Source organism: Rhea pennata, chromosome 1 (genome assembly GCF_028389875.1).
Source record: "Rhea pennata isolate bPtePen1 chromosome 1, bPtePen1.pri, whole genome shotgun sequence".
Lineage (NCBI taxonomy): Eukaryota > Metazoa > Chordata > Aves > Rheiformes > Rheidae > Rhea > Rhea pennata.
This window is the reverse complement of record NC_084663.1, coordinates 100,439,000-100,458,036: the sequence shown is the minus strand read 5'-3', so window position 1 is coordinate 100,458,036 and position 19,037 is coordinate 100,439,000.

Below are 19,037 nucleotides of genomic sequence, written 5' to 3'. Positions count from 1 at the left end.
GGAGCCCAGAACTGGACACAGTACTCGAGATAAGGCTTCACCAGGGCTGAGTAGAGAGGCAGGATCACCTCCCTCAACCTGCTGGCAACACTTCCTAATGCACCCCAGGACACCATTGGCCTTCTTGGCTATGAGGGCATTTTGCTGGCTCATGGTTAACTTGTCGTCCACCAGCACTGCCAGGTCCTTCTCTGCAGAGCTGCTCTACAGCAGCTCAACTCTCAGCCTGTATTGGTACATTGGGTTATTTCTCCCTAAGTGAAGGACCCTGTACTTGCCTTTGCTGAACTTCATGAGGTTCCTGTCCACCCAACTCTCCAGCCTGTCCAGGTCTCTCTGAATGGCAACACAGCCCTCAGGTGTATCAGCCACTCCTCCCAGCTTGGTAGCATCAGCAAACTTGCTGAGGAGACACTCTGTCCCTTCATCCAGGTCACTGATGAATGAACAAGACTGGCCCCAGTACTGACCCCTGGGGGACACTGCTACCTACAGCCTCCAACTAGACTCTGTGCCATTGAAGACAACCCTCTGAGCTCTGCCATTCAGTCAGTTCTCAATGCACCTCACTGTCCACTCATCTAACCCACATTTCCTGAGCTTATCTAGGAGGATGTTATGGGAGACAGTGTCAAAAGCCTTGCTGAAGTCAGGGTAGACAACACCCCCTGCTCTCCCCTCATCTACTCAGCCAGTTGTTCCATTGTAGAAGGCTATCAGAGTGATTAAGCACAGTTTTCCCCTTTGTGAAACTGCTGATCACCTTATCCTTCATACACCTGGAGACGACATCCAGGATGAGCTGCCCCATCTCTTTTCCAGGGATCAAGGTGAGACTGACTGGTCTGTGGTCCTCTAGATCCTCCTTCTTGCCCTTTTTGAAGAGTCTGATGTCACTGGAGTGAGTCTTACATTGCCATAAAGCCCTATCTCTACTTTTGTAGGTAGGTTGCTAAATTTTACAACTCTCTAAAGAAATGATATCAAGTAACTTTTATTTTCAGTTATCCATTACTAACAGATATAAGTCTGATCTTGCCTCTGACAAATTACCAAGCTTTACAATCCAATGCAATGCTGCAATATGACATAGTTCCAGGGCAGTTATGAGTCCTCTGATCACACTCCAGACAATCTCCATTACCTGGCAGATCTGGTCACCTTAAACAACAACTACTACCCTACCTAGCTTTTGTTCCATTTTATCTCTCATTCATGCAGTGCAGCTGAATCTCACACAGTCAGTTTAGCTGGAAACGAAATTCAGCTGGAGACCAGAGCTTGATACTTGGCAGATAATTGAATTTTGCTGAACCTGAAGTTCTGGAAGGCCTAGAAGAAGGAAGTCACAACCTTCTTTCTGTGTTAATGAAGGGTTTTTGTCACTGAAAAGAGATCACTCTGCCTCAGAGAGATTAAGTGTTCTATAATTTTCATTAAACTTTATAGATGAAATTTTGGCTCATTTGAAGTCTATGGAAGACTTCCAATAGTGGTTTATCAATGCTAAATTGTACAGTAGTCCAGTAAAGGTATTGTAGAGTTAAACCCATGCTATGGGAGCGCATCATAGCAGCCTATCTATAGTTCTTCAGGCTCTACAGAGGTTAGGGCACTGCTTTAAACATGTAACACCTATTCCAGAAAAAGCATCACAAAAATACTCCAAATATTATTTTTGGATTTTCCTTGACAGCTTTTTCAAGTAACATAGGGAGCCATAAATTAAGTACCATTATTAATCACAGATACGTAAGTCACAAAATTCAGAATCTCCTGGGTTTTTAGAAATATCTGCTTTGATTGGTCTTGATTATGAAAACTGTTGTTTTCTTCTATTAAAACAACACAGCTGAGGCATTTTTGTGCCCTGTTTGTCCTGGCAGAAACAAATGTTTTAATGGGGACTGAGGGGAGGTAGCATTTGTGAACTATCAGTAGTATTAGTTGCTTGTATAGGGTACTAACACTAGCCAAAGGTTTGTCTAGGTAATGAAATACAGTCCAACCTGAGAGCATCATTTACATAGTAGCGGAAGACTACAGATCTGAGAACTTCCAATTTATTGTTCATAGATTTTGTTGAGTAAAATCAAATATAAAAAAAGAATCTCCTCCTCCACAAAAGATACGATTAAATTGGAAAAGCATTTAGATAACAATGATTTTGATCATGCTGGAAATCACAGAGATGTTTTCTAAAGCCAGAAAAAAATTACCCTCACTGCAGGATTAGTTAGAATATTTAGGAGAAATTAGTATCTATGGGATTTTTTTTTTCAAAGACATTACTGTTATCAATTTACAAGCTGACAAGCAAAGAAGAGATTTATCAAAAAAACAGCAGGAAGGAAAACAACGCATGTGAGAAAGAGAGGAAATTACATAGCCAATTGGTACCAGTAAGTAAAAGCCTTTATGGAATAAAATCTTGCAAGAAAGGATTCACACAGGGAGGGAAAATTGTTTTAAGACCAGTATAGGGCAAGAGTAATATATCAGCTATTCTCTGGCAGCATTTGTATTGTAAAATAAAATTGAGGATTGTGTGAAAATACCAATGTAAGGCATACAGAGGGCTGGCAATATCAAGATAGCCATTTGTATAGGAAGCCATGAAAATTGGCCGTGTTTATCTCTGTAGTTTCTTTCACAGAAATACATGCGAAGAGATAGAGTTTGACTCCCCCAATTTCCTCCCTCATGAGGAACTACTGTGTCTTTTTCCTTACGAAATATTTATCCCACTTTCCACTTCCAAGTTCAAGTGGCCAAGTTTGTATCCACAGCACACACTATTGATCAGTTTCTGCACTATCACACTGATCAATACAGGTGCACAAGCTAGACTCAGGACATAAACTATTTGGAGCAGATACTGTCTTTTAAGGTTTTATTCCTAGCAGGTTTTCCATGACCAATTTTTGGTTAGATGCTAGATACAGTCATAAGAAATTAAGATTGTATTGGCAAACATTTAAATCCTGGATTCACACAGAAAATTTGATTGAGAATATGAATGAGACCAATAACTAGCCAATAAAGCCAGATTCTACCTATCACAGCAAGCTACAGTGTAACACTATTCCCCAGATACCCTACAATGTATTGGCAAGAATGTCCCAACATCGACACTCACGAATCACATTATCACTCGACTACTATCATCTCTTTAGTACAAACCTATGGTAGATTTACCTATGAAGATTCCATTTAACCTAAAGGGCAATAAGAAGTATTTAAGTGATAACTTGCTAGTTTTATTTAAAAAAAGAGTTACCAGACAACTAGCTTTATTTTATGAGCCGAAGAGTCTGGTCTGATTCTGATCTTATAATGTAAATGAGACGAACCCTCGCATAAGGCAACAGAACTATAAAATCAATGTAAGGAAAGTCAGACTAAGACCCTCCATATTTACCATTAAGGATATTATTCAGCCTAGGCATTTGTGGTATTCTGGATCGATCATCAGTTAGTTGTGACATTCTGTACTTCACTGAAAACGTGCGCTGAATAAACAGTGGAAGGATGACAGCTTAATATCTGGCAGCAGTTAGAGAAAAGTCAGGCCATATTTTTCACTTCCAAAAGCAATAAACAACGGACCATCCCAACTGCTAGTAATCATTTAAGTGGATTCCCTTCACATAAGAACCTGGCAAGGGTCACAGGGTCCTTTTTTTTTTTTTTTTTTTTTTTTTTTTAACAATAGCACTTACTTATCAGCTCCAAAGTACAGCAGGGAGAGGAAACTAGTAATAGAAGTGGGAGACATAAATGAGTGACAAGGTTTTCAGCTTGCTTCTTTCTTCCTTCCTTTACAGCTTCATCCATCTTCTGTATTTAATTTCAGAGTATATACTTTGACCATCATATTGGCTTCTCACCAAAAAGCCAAGCTTAACTTTCAATCCTAAACCTTGCCAAGAACAAAAGTAAAGTAGTTACCTTTGTGCAACTGCTTGTGCCATCTCTTCCCATATAACAGTGAAAAATATCATCTCAGAATCTCTGGATCCAGTTTTGCCTTCCTGCATTAGACAGCTCAGTCCTCAGAAACTCCCACCACTGGAAGCTAGAGAAAGAGAACTTCCTTCTGCAGATCATCCTTCCTGATAGTGCCAGTTTTAATATCTATAAAATATCTTCTTATTTTGAAACTTAAAGCTTTTATTGTCAATAATCTGACTGCAACTGCATGTTCTCAGTTCCTCAGACTGCATTTTCCAGCATAGCCTGTGAAATGACTGTCCTTATTCAGATCTTCCTACTAAGTTTCGTTTTCTGCAGTGCATGCCCAAGCATTGGCAATAGTAACATTATATTAAAAACCTCAAAATGTAAAGTGTCCTCCTCCCTTAAACACATTCCTCAATCTCTGCACTTTCTGCGTATTTCACCTACCACTGCAAGGCAGGCACTGCCTATTGTGTTTTGTCTTGAAACATGCTCAGCATGACTTGAGTGCTTAACCAAAAGTAATGCTTTGGATAGTGAGAATTAAGTGTGCAGTCATGGATCAGTACAGTACCCTTGTACTCTGACTAGCTGAAAGACTTCCACTTCAGCACATTTCTGTATAGTAATGAACTCTGTACATCCAGAGCCTGCTTATCAGGCTGAAGTTTGACCAGATATTTAATAATTGTATCAGAAAGGTCAATTACCTTTCCTGAGATCACTCTTCATGAAGACAAAACAAGATGCATTTGGTCCATCTTCCTGCTACCCAAGAATGCACAAAGTGAAGCACTTGATTTGTTTTATTATACTTAGCTGACTCGTAGGAAAATTATTATAAATACCAGTTGTTTCTCCTAATCAGGGAGGACAGGAAACTGCTTGGGTAGTTACATTGAGCTGTGCGATGGCACTTCTGCAACGGCAGGCTTAGGACCTTATCAATAGATTCAAGTTTGAGTACAGCCTGAGAAGTTTACCACTTTCTGTGGAAGGGAATGAGCCAAGGCTTCTGCAGAGAAGAAATGTGGAGCAGCTGACTGATCTAGACTTCACTCATTCCAACAGGGAAAGTTTCCTATCTTGCTCTCCATCTAAGGAAAGCTATATAAAAAAACAGCCGTCAAAAGGGGTCAGATACAGATCAGCAGCGAAAGGTTGGGATGCTTATATGAAATACTGGATGTCTTGAATCAGCAGTGTTGATGCTATTTTATCTCTTTAAGCACTATTTAAAAATTGGAACTGCAAATAGGAACTGGAATTTTTTCCATGAACATTTTTTCCCCAAATAAACTTGTTTGAAGAAAAAAGTCAGAACTATAAAATAACACAGTTTCTAGAAAAAAAGCAAAGATAACCAAAAAGATGTGATTTCTGTATATGAGACCTCCAGATGACATACAGTTGTGAAAAAAAGTCTATCTGCATATTCTTCTTTGTGAAAGTAATTCATTCTTTTCTACGCTATTAAAAAAAAAAGAAAAAAAAAAAAAGAAGTTATTTTGGCTAACAGATATTACCGCTATACAGAATAACACAAGACATAATTTTACTATAGCATTCCTCAGTGATAATTCTTTCTCACAGCTTGATGAGAGAGGATATCAACTCATTTGTCCACAACATTGTGGCAGAAAGAACAAACAAACAAAATCTGGACCTTTGGATTTGCATCATGTAACTCAGGGCTTCTAACTGAGGCTCCAGATCATATAGTGTCCATTTCTTTCCACTGACTATACATGGTATTTAGGTTTATAAATGTAATGTAAATATAACTACTCTAAATTAAGTGAGATGCTTAAAGTTACAGATAGGCAAAAATATTAAATTATTTGGGTTTCACCAGCTTCAGCTGCCAGAGAAGATTTGCTTAATTTAAGCTAAGGCCTAGTCAGTCTGAGGATACATTAGCCTAAGGTTTTTCATAGGGAGACACAAATAGGAAGCACTAGACAGAACTTCCGTTACCTACTTGTAGAGAAGATAGATATATATTGCTGTCTGGCCTGCCCTGGAGATGAAAGTTTTCCTTAACTAGCAGTACGTGCCTCTGTTCAGGAATGAAATAGATGAATTAAAAAAACGCACACAGAATTCAATGCTTAGGGTTGCCTATAGATGCTTCTATTTTCAGCAACAGGCAAATATGATCAAGTTTGAAAACAAAAGTACAAACCCTTTGAACACAGGCAGTGCAGAATTTCAATTACAAATGCAAAAGCAATACTTTTTCACATGCTTCTGAAGATCCCTAGGAAGGTGAAGAGTATGTTTATCATCACTAGGAAAGACACTAAAATGATATAAGAAAAACAAGACAAAAAAAAAACTTTCCTGGCTCCATTTCACCTTGCAAAAAATAATAAGATTGAGAACAAAGGCATCTATATGCAAGGACAACAGAAGTCAGATTTTGAACTAGGCAGTTTTGCACAACTTATTTGTAAAATATAACGACTGAGTCATAGGATTGAGGACAGATCATGAAATGCTGGATTCCTTAAATTTTGTTCTAACCATTCAAGTACTTTTCTTCCGGTTTAGCAATATCACTCCTGCTAGTTCAGCCATAGTATTTCACTCTCTCTTGGTTAAAAAAACATTTCTTTCCCTGGTAAATATTGTCTTTTACAGTTTTTTTTTGTTTTGTTTTGTTTTTGCTTTCTCCTTAAGAGCTTAATAAACTGCAGTTACACTTGTAACGTTTTTGCTCAACTTGTTTAACACCTGTAGGTGTGCTGTGCTGTTTTGAGATTTGGGGAGGGTGGCAGAGGAGGAGGGAGGCAGCTTTTTTTTTTTTTTTAATTTAGTTTGTCACAGAAAGTCCTGTGATTGATTGGAGATTAATAATCGTGACATCAAGTTGACTGTAATACAGTTCTTTTCCAGGAATGTCATGTTTATTGCCTCGAGTGAGCTGCATCAAATTGAAAGTCCAAAAAAATTATGTGCCAAATGCTCCTGTGGGCACAATTCGTCACCTGCCCTTTTCCAAGCCACTGACGTGCAATTAAAATAGCATCATATAAATAGACAGGAAAAGTTTGAGAATATTTTAATTCCTCAGAGAAGACCAACTTGGACAATAAAGTATATTTTATTACCATTCTGTATTGTTTTATCATATTTGGGTGTGAGATTGAATTGAGAAAAAAAGCAAAAAATTGCAAACTTTGTTGCTTGAAGGGCAGTATCTCAGTTCACTTTGTCATCTGAAAAAGAGTAACTAGATTTTTCATCAACTCTGATTTTTTTTTTTCTACTGAACACTCAACCTTAAAAAATAATAAAATTAATTTGGTTTGATGCAAAAAAATCTAGATTCAGAACCTAATATTAGGCTCAATTTTTAGTTTGCTATTAATTTGAAGAACTATAGCAGAGAAGTCTAAAATAAGCCCTGTGAGTAGCTCCATAATTCTCAAAGAAGGTTGAAAGAGAAAAGATTTTTCAAAATATATCTTCATAATTATTTGTAATAAAGTTGTTTGTGAATAGTCTCGCTAGAAAAATGCAAATTTTCTTCTGAGCTCCAAAAGCACAAAGCATGACTCATGATAGATATCAGGACACCAGAACCCCAGGATCTGTACAGTTCAAAAGCTTCTTCAGCCCACCACATTTTCTTTTGACCTAAAAGTATAATTTTCGAGGTGACAAAAGCTCTGTGACACATGTGGATAATGCTGGATGTACTAATATTTCAACATCTATTCATTGGGCTCTGCACACTAACTTCTCTCATATACTAGGAATTTAGTAGGCAAATAGGTTAAGTTTCCTGAAATCTTAAATTAGTTAGAGACATCACACCTCTATATACTCTTTATGGGTGTTTCAGTGGCCTTCCTATTCATAGTTGTTTTTTGTAAGATCATGAATGATCATGAATCTTGAAAAACTTATTTTTATTCCATGTACAGTGTTCATAGCAGCATTCTTCTCTCTGATGTAGGTTATTTTACTAGTTACTAGCTTAGAAAATTTCTAATTCCATTTTTGAATAATATTTGTAATCTAAGTACTGTGTACATGCTTTGTTAAATTAAAGTAGATTGTTATTCTCTGCAGATGGGTAATACTACACATTTTCCAGGAAAGAAAAATACCATAAGAAATTTAAGTCAGTTTTTGTAAGAGATGAATTGCAACTGCTGATATAAACTCTCCACCTGTTTGTAGTAAAGGCAAATGCTAAAACTTCATGGCTCTTCACAAAGACCTTAAAAAAATACAAGTTTCATCTCCTTAAGTACACAGGCACCAATACAGCAAATAATTGACCTAAACCAATGCATTATTTATGCATTTCCCTTGGAAGCATGGATTGGACCCTGATGAGATGTACCCAGGCACTCTGAAGGAGCCAGCCAATGTCACTATGAGGCAATTCTCTGTTAACTTGAAAGGCTGTGGTGATCAAGGGAGGTTCCTAAGGAATGGAAGAAAATAAACAGCACGCCTACCTTCATGAAGGGCCAGAAAGACAATCTGGGCAACTACAGGCTGGTCAGCTCACCATGATCCAATGGGAAGGTAAAGGAGCAACTAATCTTGGGTACTATTTCTAGACACATGAAGGACAGGAATGTTACCAGAAGTAGTCATCATGGACTTACAGAAGGGAAAATTGTGCTTAGTCAAACTGATAGCCTCCTATAAGATGACTGGCTTAGTGGATTAGGGGAAAGCAGTGGACATTGCTTGCTTTGACTTTTGCAAGGCTTTTCCACACTATCTCCTGTAACATCCTCATGGAGGAGCTAATGAAGTATGGGCTAAGTCAACAGTGAGGTAATTCGAAAACTGGCTGAGATGCTGGGCTCAAAGGGTTATGATAAGTGGCACAAAATTTAGTTCAGGGCCAGTCAATAGTGGTGTACCCAGAGGTCAATATCAGGACCAATACCGTTTAACCTCTTTCTTCCTGGATCTGTATGAACGTACCCTCAGGAAGTTCACAGATGATACAAAACTGAGAAGAGCAGTTGATACATCAGAGTGCTGTGCTGCTGTTCAGAAGGACCTTGATAGGCCAGATAAAGGAGCAGAGAGGAAACTCATTGCCAGCAGGTTGAAGGAGGTGATCTTCCCCTCTACTCAGCCTGGAGAGGGCACATCTGGAGTGCTGAGCCAAGTTCTGGGCTCTCCAGTGCAAGAGAGACATGGTTTTAGGCAACGTGCTGGAGCTGACCCTGCTGGAACAGGGGGTTTCAACTAGATGACCTTGAGAGGTCCATTTCCACCCCCACTCCCCTCAAAACTATTCTGTGTTTCCCTGGTAAAGTTTTGTCTCACTGCAGCAAACTCAATAATAATAATAATAATAAAAAGCCAATATTGAGCTGCCTAGGCAGCAGGTGTAGGTCATTTCAAAGTGATTGTTAGGGACTGAGAGGAGGGCAGAGCAACTAATGGAGGGTACAGGTGTATGTAGGCACATAGTAAGAACGAACTGTACCAAACTGTGAGCACTCTTAAGATCAGTAGCCTTATGTAAATTACTGTTTGAGTGGACTCCCCTGCACAGGACCGCAGATGCTAAGAAGGTTTAGTCCAATAAAGCACGCTCCCTCCGCTGCCTGCAGACAGCCAGACAACCCCAGAGACTGGCATCATCCCCCATCTCCTCTCAGCCCCTTCTCTTTAGGATGATTTACTGCTCCACTGACACTTGGAACAAACCATTTTTGCCTAAGGGCACCAGGCAAACAAATAAGCACAAATGAACAAAACCACTCTGCATATTCTCTCCCTTCAATCTGGCTGTAAGCCTTCAGAGATATTCCTGTAACTTATCAAAACTTCTGCAGTCCTCAACGCAGAGGCCTATTTATAAGTTTACCAGAGCTAAAAGTAGACATCTCGCCCACAGGAGAGTAATGCTTACAGCCAGGCATGGACTCAAGAGGGAACGAAGCTCCCACACTGCAGAGCCTTCCAGTTACAGAGGTAGAGGGCAGGGGAAGGACATCACTGAAAGGGACAGAATGTTTTCAATAAAACTAAGTAGAAATAATGTGGTTTAACTGAAAATATGCTTCCTTAGGAGTCCATTTTTAGTATAATTAAACTGCTACTTAAACATTACATGCTGACTTTGCTAATGATAGGATTGTTTCCATTTAGAAAACTGTTCCTATATGAAGTGGACAATCTTTTTTATTTGCTTCTATTTTCAGGTTTCTGGACAATGCCTATCAGAGAGCTTTTACAAGCATAAAACCTGGCTAAACATATCATACACAGGTCATGACAACTAGTCACTGACAACTAAGAAAATCTATGCATAATTTATTCCATTTTTTTCTGCAAGGGCCAACATCAAAGGGTGCTTAGGAGCTACAGATTCACTGGGAAGGTATACAGTCGTTTTTACAATTTTTGTCAACAACCTCCCCTAAAAAAGTGCAGCTCACTCCATTAAAAAAAAAAATCCTTTTCAGAGTGTTTCCATCTTACCACTGCCGAGGAGGGGAAAAATGACAAGGACTATCTTGTATTTATGATTATGCTGGGAAATATTGATAGATACTAGAAAAATATGCCTTTGATTTATAGGTATTTGGAGATGACTGAAAATGGTCATTTTGTGAACTGACCATCATACCAGCTGCAGGGAATAAATTAAAACTCGGTTATTATGGAATGAGATAGGTGAAACAATAAAGATATACAACTGAGGCATGCTTGAAGACTGAATGCCCATAGTTTTTCCCCCAGAGTGATGTTTCTTATTACCAGACCACACTATTTTTAACATAGCCTAAAAAACAAGCCAGCTGAAGCCTTGATGGATTACAAAAAAGCAATATTCTATTAAACAAAGCCAATTTATCCCAATAGCCTGCCTCTGACAAAAAACAAATGTGGATACTTATTAAAAAAAAAAAAAAAAAAAAGAGTAATTTGAGGAGTACTCAAAATACTCCTCCACCTCAACTAATCTGTGAATCAGGAGTATTTTCTAGACCTCACGGGAGCTCTCTCTCATGAACTTATCTCACATCCCTTTGAATCCATCCTTTTAGCATCCACTGCATCCTGTTATAAGGGTTCTACAGATTAAATCAGTATTGTTAATGCTTAATTTTTATTTTGAATCTGCCACCTGGTCAACTTCTTTGAATGAATCAGTTTCTCCTAATAAAAAAGGGGGGAAAAAAAGAAAGAAAGAAAAAGACAAGGCCCTGAACATTGGTTAATTGCTTGGATTATGCCTGCAGTAAAAGGGGCCTGATTTACTAAAGAAAAATAAATCTTTTACTCTAAGATCTTTTTTCCCTCCACGCTTTTGAAGGAGGTTGGCAGGGGGAAAGAGAACGTAGACACCTACTCAAAAATCTTTTAAAATACAAGAGATATAAAGCTCTGTAGTTGACAAAGCTGACAGCTCTGGCTCTCCTGTCATCTCTTCTGCTTTCAGGATTGCTAGGAGACGCATCAAATTAATCATGTCTATAAAGACAGTGCATTAAGGAATCATCCTATATCTCAAGCAGGCAGAAGTTAAAGTCTATAAAGCATTACAAATCAAACTCAATCTACATAATTAAATTTAAAAACTAAATGAAAGCCAATATAATATATTGTAAATAAGAGAAATATACTTCCCATTTATATTCATCAGCAAAGCTGGAACAAAAGTTGCAGTTGATAATTATTTGACTAAGTCATCATAATGAATCTCAGGACTCATTTCTGTTCACCTCATGACAGCATGAATGACTACGCTTTTTTGACCAGAAGTAGAGGAGGCTGCAGCATGAATCACAAAGCCATAGGAATGCCTGCCTCCATAAAAGGTGCTAATGGGTGAAATCAACTCCTTTTGTCCCTGTGATAAATCTGTATCTGCTGGCACAAACATCTGAAAGTTCATTTCAAAGTCTCATGAATCAGTATTTGTGCCAGAAGTATTTGAGCAGTCTTCTGATCAAGGAACAGACAAAAACTTACCATGTGACTTGTTCAAACCATAAGTAGCTAATTAACAAAGCTCAAAACAGTAACTATCAATCATAAAATAATGTCAATAATCAAGGCTTAAAAAAGAGCACCAAATGCATAATTAAATAATATAGCTGAAATTATTCTGTCTAATAAAGATTATTTTGTATTCAGATGTTGATTTGTCATGATTTGATGCAACTTATCAGCACAGTTATGTCACTCATCTTGTTTTTGAAACGAAAACTTACTCTAAAATAAGTGGAAAACTTTTTGGAAAACCTCTGAGGTTTCAATGTAGTTTCTAATCCAAATATTGACAGAAGTAGCCATAGATTTTAGAGAAGCCAAAAGTGAGGCAAGTTCAACAGGGTTTGCTGAGCTAGTCCAAACCTTCCTTCCTTTCTCTCTTGACTTCCCATGGACACTTTAAATTCTCATTTTCATCCTGATGAAAGGAATAAAATACCAGAGTCTCAAAACTCAAAAATCTCAAACTTCGGTTGTTGCACAAATTTTTCTTGTCCTTCAATTTATTAGATCAGTACCTCTATCTCAGACTCTGACTGTAGGAACATTAATTTCAACACTTAATTTCTCAACAGACATGGAGATTTTCAACCTTTCTAGGGTGAGCAAAATTTCCAAGTGGTATATTCATGATAAGGTCTGCTAGAGGCCAGATACGTAAGCCACTAACGATTAATCCCTATCACAAGGGAAAGTAACAGACACAAGTGGCATGTAATGCTCGAAGAACTGCCAGTGCTAAACAAAGACAGAATAACAACCTACCTCTGAACATCCCACAGTTACTCCGCCACCCAGCAAACTCTTTGCTTATCGAGATTAAATTTCAGCCCCCAGGGTCATCAGTTCATCCCAAAGAACAAGGTCTGGCTTTTTACCTTTCCTAACAAGAAACAACATTAGCGATCATAATATCAGTTGTCTTTAATAATGTGGATAGATTCTCTGTATGACCTCTTGCAGGAGCAATGCCACAGGCTGAAACCTGCCCTGAAGAGACAATGACTTCCTTCTTTGGATTCTAATTTTAGCTAATGTTCATGATCATCATGATTTATACATCATATATTTATAAATAATAAACATGTAAATTACAGAAAAACAAAATTATATATCTCTTTTGCTTTTTTTATACATCATCTCTGAACTCAGGCTTGTCTACAGAGTTTGACAGACAGTTTTGCTTTCTCCTGACAGACAAACAGACATGTTTGTTGTTTGTTGGTGGTGGCAGCAGCTTTTTAGCATTGATCAGGCAGGGGACTTCCCAAAACTTTTGAACTTCCGAGACTATCATCCTAAAGATGGATTGAAACATAAAACTGCACAAACGCTGGTTTTGTAGTTGCAAGATCTTTATAGTTCCACCACTTTCACCCAAATAACTTCTAGGCAAGCAAGTTAACCTTATTCTGCTCCAGCTCTTAGTTCTATAATTTAGGGGCATCATAATTTGACTATCCTTATTGTTCTTAAAAAGGACAGAATAAACTTACAGAAGCATGAAATTATTTATCTCATTGTAGCTTCTTGGAAGTAGAGCTAACTGACTGACTATGGCACTCAACTTGTGAGTGTACTTGTTTTACCACTCCGACTAATGAATGTTGCCCATGAAGACTAACGATTCTAAGTACTTAAGAGAGCTGCAAGACACAACAGCACTACACACTGATCAAAGGAATCAGGCGAAAAACGCAATCCTCTGCTTTTCAGTTTATACCATAAGGGAGACAACCTACTCTGATTTCTTGCCAAATCACTTCAAAACCTTTACCTTCTTTTTCAAATGATGTAACCTGCTCCTCTTATTGTTGCATTAATATATAGAACAAATATTTTTCCATATATTTCATATGTTCATATAATCCATATGTTTCCATATAAAAAGAACAAAAACCTGGACTCTCCCTCTTCTAGGGAGATGCCTGAAAGATTCTTCCACAAATCCAATGTTTCTTGGAGTTGGTTTTTGACTAACTTTCCAATATTACTATGTACTATTTCCATTGCAAAATTATCAAAGAATCTGTAAATAACATATTTCAGTCATTTTGAATACAGCATAGTCAGCATCTATTGAGGTTTTAAAAGGCGGATAGAATGGTATTTCTATACTAATATATCTATGGTGAGAGAAACCCTACCTCACTTACAGATGTTTACATTATAGATAACTAATCTGACCTAGTCTGTTTCGCCCCCTTTGCTAGCTATCTGAGCTAGCACTTTAAAATGAATTTTAGAATGAAATGAGATAGGAGGAGGGGGAGGGTGGAAGAAAGTTAAATGCAAGAATTGTGAACAAACAGGCAAGTGTGAATTGGAAAAACCTCAGAGAGCTACCAAAAAGCTTATTCTGTAAGCTTGAATAGAACTTGGAAGCAGTTGAAATGACAAGGTTAATGTAATCACCTAATGTGTTTCAATTCTAAGTAATTAGACACAATTAGCAAAAGTACTCTTTAGAAGTGTACATTATAGTCACTTTTGCTTTTCCATCTCTTACAGTTTCTTATACAGAAGTAGAAACATTTTGCTAGCTTTTAAGTGTTGTTCTAACCAAAGTCTGCATGGGATCAAAAAGTCAACTGGTTTCAAATGATTTTTTCAAATTAGTTTCTTCCCTGTTGACCCCTTGAACCAACAAAGTAACACAGGAGAGATAAAAGTGGTAGAAGGTATGCAGTATGAGACACACACACAGAAGCTATCACCAATTCTTCTACATGTGTCCTCAGCAAATTAGTCCTCAATTCTCTCATTTTCTTTGAATGACAGCTGTGCAGACGGATACTTGTAAATAGTAATAAGGCTGGAAAGAAAATAGGACTGAAGAAAGCATGCAGTGTTTATGGTACAACTGACATAAAACAGCTTGTTCCTTTACAAGATAGGAGAAATTCAATCATCTTCCAAAGGGCCACTTGCAGGGGGGAGGATAGAAATGAGTTATTTGCTGCTCATGGAAGGAAAAATAAATAAATAGCAGAAAGGAAACAAGTTGTTCAGAGATAAAGGAAGCAATATCTTTGTTAGGCCAAAATGTCATGTTCTAGTTTACCATTCTGCCAGAAATATATCTCCATTCTCATCTTTCCAACAGAACGTGGATTTGATTTGTTTTTGTGAAGCTTCTACAGCTCAACATACTAACCACTTTCCTTCCTCACATCTAGCAATGGATCAATCCATGAAATCTAAAGGAGGTCATTTTGGAAGAAAAAGTTTCCTGACCTGGAACATAAAACTTTTCTGCTTTTTCAGAAACACCTATTCCATCACAAATGCATCTGAAACTACATTCAAGTGTTCTGGAACTCAGTAGTATGCTTGTTATTATGGTCTATGCAGAATACAACGCAAAGCTTCTTCAATACATTTTATTATCCACATTGTCCATTTCAAATCAGCATATCTTTGGATTACTGTCAAAATGAGCACTTCACAGAGACCTTCAGTTGCAGCTTGTGAAGAACAAGAAAGATCAGATCCTGCTTAAATGCAGTGTAGCAAGGACAGCATGCTATGTTTGGGCAGAAACTAGGGTCTGCTTATTTTGCATTTATGTTATGTACCAAAATACTGTATTACAGAACAGTGTTTCTGCAGGCTTTCCAAACTTGCTGAACAGCAGTAGCAGTAAAATGGTAAATAAAGACAGTGCTTGAAGGGTTCACCATCCTTTCAGTTGTTACTGAAATATCTGAAGCACTCAGCTACTGGTGGATTTTCTTCTTAAAATAACAAATGGGAAGCAACACTGTCTTATTTTAGATAAAGACACCTACACTCAATTACAAACTTTCCCTATGAGCTGGCAATGGCCCCGTACTTCCACAGGCAGGATAAAGAAACCTTCAGCTCAGCTGGGCAGCTAAAGCTGAGCAAAGGAACCAACATGATATATAACAAAAGTACATTTTCCCAGCCCAGTTTGCCATGGCAATAAGCTTTATGTAAATGCAGTCACCAGATCTTTTGGCAAACCCAGCTTCATAAGTCCCACTGTTCACAAAACTCAGTCTTTTAGTTGTAAGAAAATTAAAAGAATAGTGAAAGTAGGGATGACCTACTGGGAGCTAGAAGGCAACACTGCGCTCTTGAGCATCACTTTGAAATTACAAAGGGAACTTATTAATCTTGATAATAAAGACAAATGTAGTTATTCAATTGGGGGTCAGGAAGAGACCTAAGAGAGAGAAACTCTGCTAGAGAATCTGTCAGGTATTTGGCACTGAACAACTTCTCTAGGAATAAGGGAGGCAGGGGGGAAAACAAAAAGAACCCAAACACTATAAATTATTATCTTATTATATTAGTATCTTGCTACTCAAGATCATCTCATTCCATAAAAAAAAGCCTTTAAAAGCTCTTGTGGAAAAGACAGAATGAGATATCAAAAGTCTGTAGTGCAACCTAGCCACTAGCTGTATGGAATTCTTTACATGAGCCCCAGCTTTCAGTAGGTGAACCACACACCTGGGGCTTGGTCCATCACAGAAACTAACAATATTCATCAGGAGTCATCATATATCCTGCCAGATCAGATTCAAAACGGAGAAATCTCTTCTTGTATCAAATGAAAATGTACTTGGTGAGCATTCACAGTGATGCTCAGCTGATGAAGACACCCTTATTATTGGATACTTCTTCCCCCAAGCAGAAAAAGTTTCTAAAGAACTCACCTATACGTGAGCTGCACTATGTTACGTTTGGCCTAATGCATGCACAAAATCTTGTTCTGCCTGACAAATATAATTTTTTTTTGTCTCAGCAAGAGAAGTAAAACAAGTATCAAGAGAAAGGATGAGTACAATTCACTCTTGTTAAAAGGAGTTTAATAAATTTTGCATACGATATACCTCACAGAAAAATTTTCTTTATATAGCTAAGTAATGTTATGCAACAATATTTTGGGAAGAAATAGGTCACCAAAATATTGAAACAGAAGTATACACTAGCAAAAGAATGTCAAAAGAAGTCTACAAATTGAGAAAATGCATGTGTCAGGGTTATTTTATATTCTCATGGAAAATAAATCAACAGAACTTAGTAATGAGTTCACTCTATCCAATGCGCTTCAGGCTATTAAAGACAAGACTTGAGATGCATTTTCTCACTGAAATTGAAAAAAACTCCTTCTATAATGTCTGTGTTCAGATTTCTGAAAATGTTTAAGAGGCTTGAGACTGGTTTTTAAGGGAGGGAAAGGAAGTATGTACAAAAGTGGAACGGTCGATCTTGTAATTTCCATGTGGGTTTTGAATTCAGATATGAAGCCTGTCTTTCTTTGTGCTATAAAATTTTCCACTGATTTTGAACATAGTTTCAAGTAGTAGGAGAACAACTTCCTCAGGTTCATCATCTAAATAGATATTTAGCCACCTAAATTATTTATTTTTACAGATGAAGATGCTTTAAAATGGCAAGAATCTAATTTTGGGAATGCGTGTATCAGTATTCTAGTTACTCAGCTTCTTCACATCTAAAAACAGATTAATGCTTATCCAAAGTTACTACTTCACGCAATTTTGTAAACTTCATACAAATCTTAAAAAAAACCCTGAACTAAGATGTTTCAGTGAATGAGTGACAACCTACTTTTCAATTTGACATGAAAGTAAAAATGCAAATTTTGAAAAATCATTAACATTCCTGATATAAGGACAAAAATAGTAACTACAGTTTATTAATTGTATTACTCAATACCTCATACACTATGCTTTTCTTAAACTTTTAAATATAACTTTTTTCTCACTAAAAAAGCCTACATTTGGAGTACTTATTCCTCCTACTCTTAAACTATTCTGTCCTAAAAGTAGTTATGTTTTGAAGCGCAATCTGAAGTGTAACTACAACTGTTACATAGAAGGGAAAAAACAATGATATCTATATAACAACTGCAGTTGCTGCAATTTATTAACAATATAGTATAAAATAGGGAAATAAATATTTCAAATATTAAGGAGAATGGAATACTATTTGAAATCCATACATCAAGAAGTACCAAATGCAACCTACAGCTCAAACCAGTTTTCTGAATGCTTCAGTAGCAACGAACTGGTGAAGCAGGCAACTGGAACATTGCAAGATGGAACAGGAAATGAAATTGCATGTGATGGTAAAATGCGCAAATCAAATTAATATTTCCTAACTATTAACTCAGAGCTGATTCATCCAAATCAATTTGCACACTGCTCACTTTTGCAGATTTAAGAACCCTTCAAATTAAAAGTAGATGGCAAATGCATCCTTGAAGACTGATTCCCATTTAACATTCTCTACCTATCCAGGCACAGTGACATGAAGATTACATTTAGCTGGAAGTGGTTGCACTGAAAGATGAGGTTTAAAATTGTTGCATTAATCTGATTATCTATTATTTCCCTAAAAGCAACGGGGTATAGAAATACACAAACTGTATTACTACAGCCTTTTAAAACAATTGATTTTAATTTACCTTAGAAGAACTTCACATTAGGAAATATCTTATGATTCTCTAACAAAAAGTCTCCTGAGCATTTTTCTATACTCAAGTTTTCCCTTTTTTCTTTAAGCATGAAAATACAGAGGTTGTAACACAGTACATGTTATTTTGTCATTTCTTAAAGGTCACAGCCTTTTTTTTTATTTTTATTTCATTTTTTTTAACTGATCTAACCATGCTGGGTCTCAAAAACTGTCTGGACTTTTCTGGCCTGAGCTGTCTTTAGCCTGTTTAGCAGTGATAACAATTGTCTACCCATCGGGTAGCTCTTGTCCAACTTTGGTTCAATTTTGATTTAGTTCACAGTGATAACAGGCAGTGTACTGTGTGTGAACTCCAGAATAAAATATGATGCAGAAGACCAGAGCTGCTCTACATAAATATTTTTCAGCTTAGAAGTATGGTTTCTAAAGTTACCCATTTTAATATTAATAAAAAAGCAAAATACAGTATTTAGTTCTTAAATTCTCCGCTGCTGAAAGGTTTCCCAATGTTTTTGTTTCAATAATTAGAGGAAATTAATTAGCTTTAAACATTCCTGTTTTCTTCTGCTGCTGAGCAAATAAAAGATATTTTTCATCAGCTACCATGATGTAAA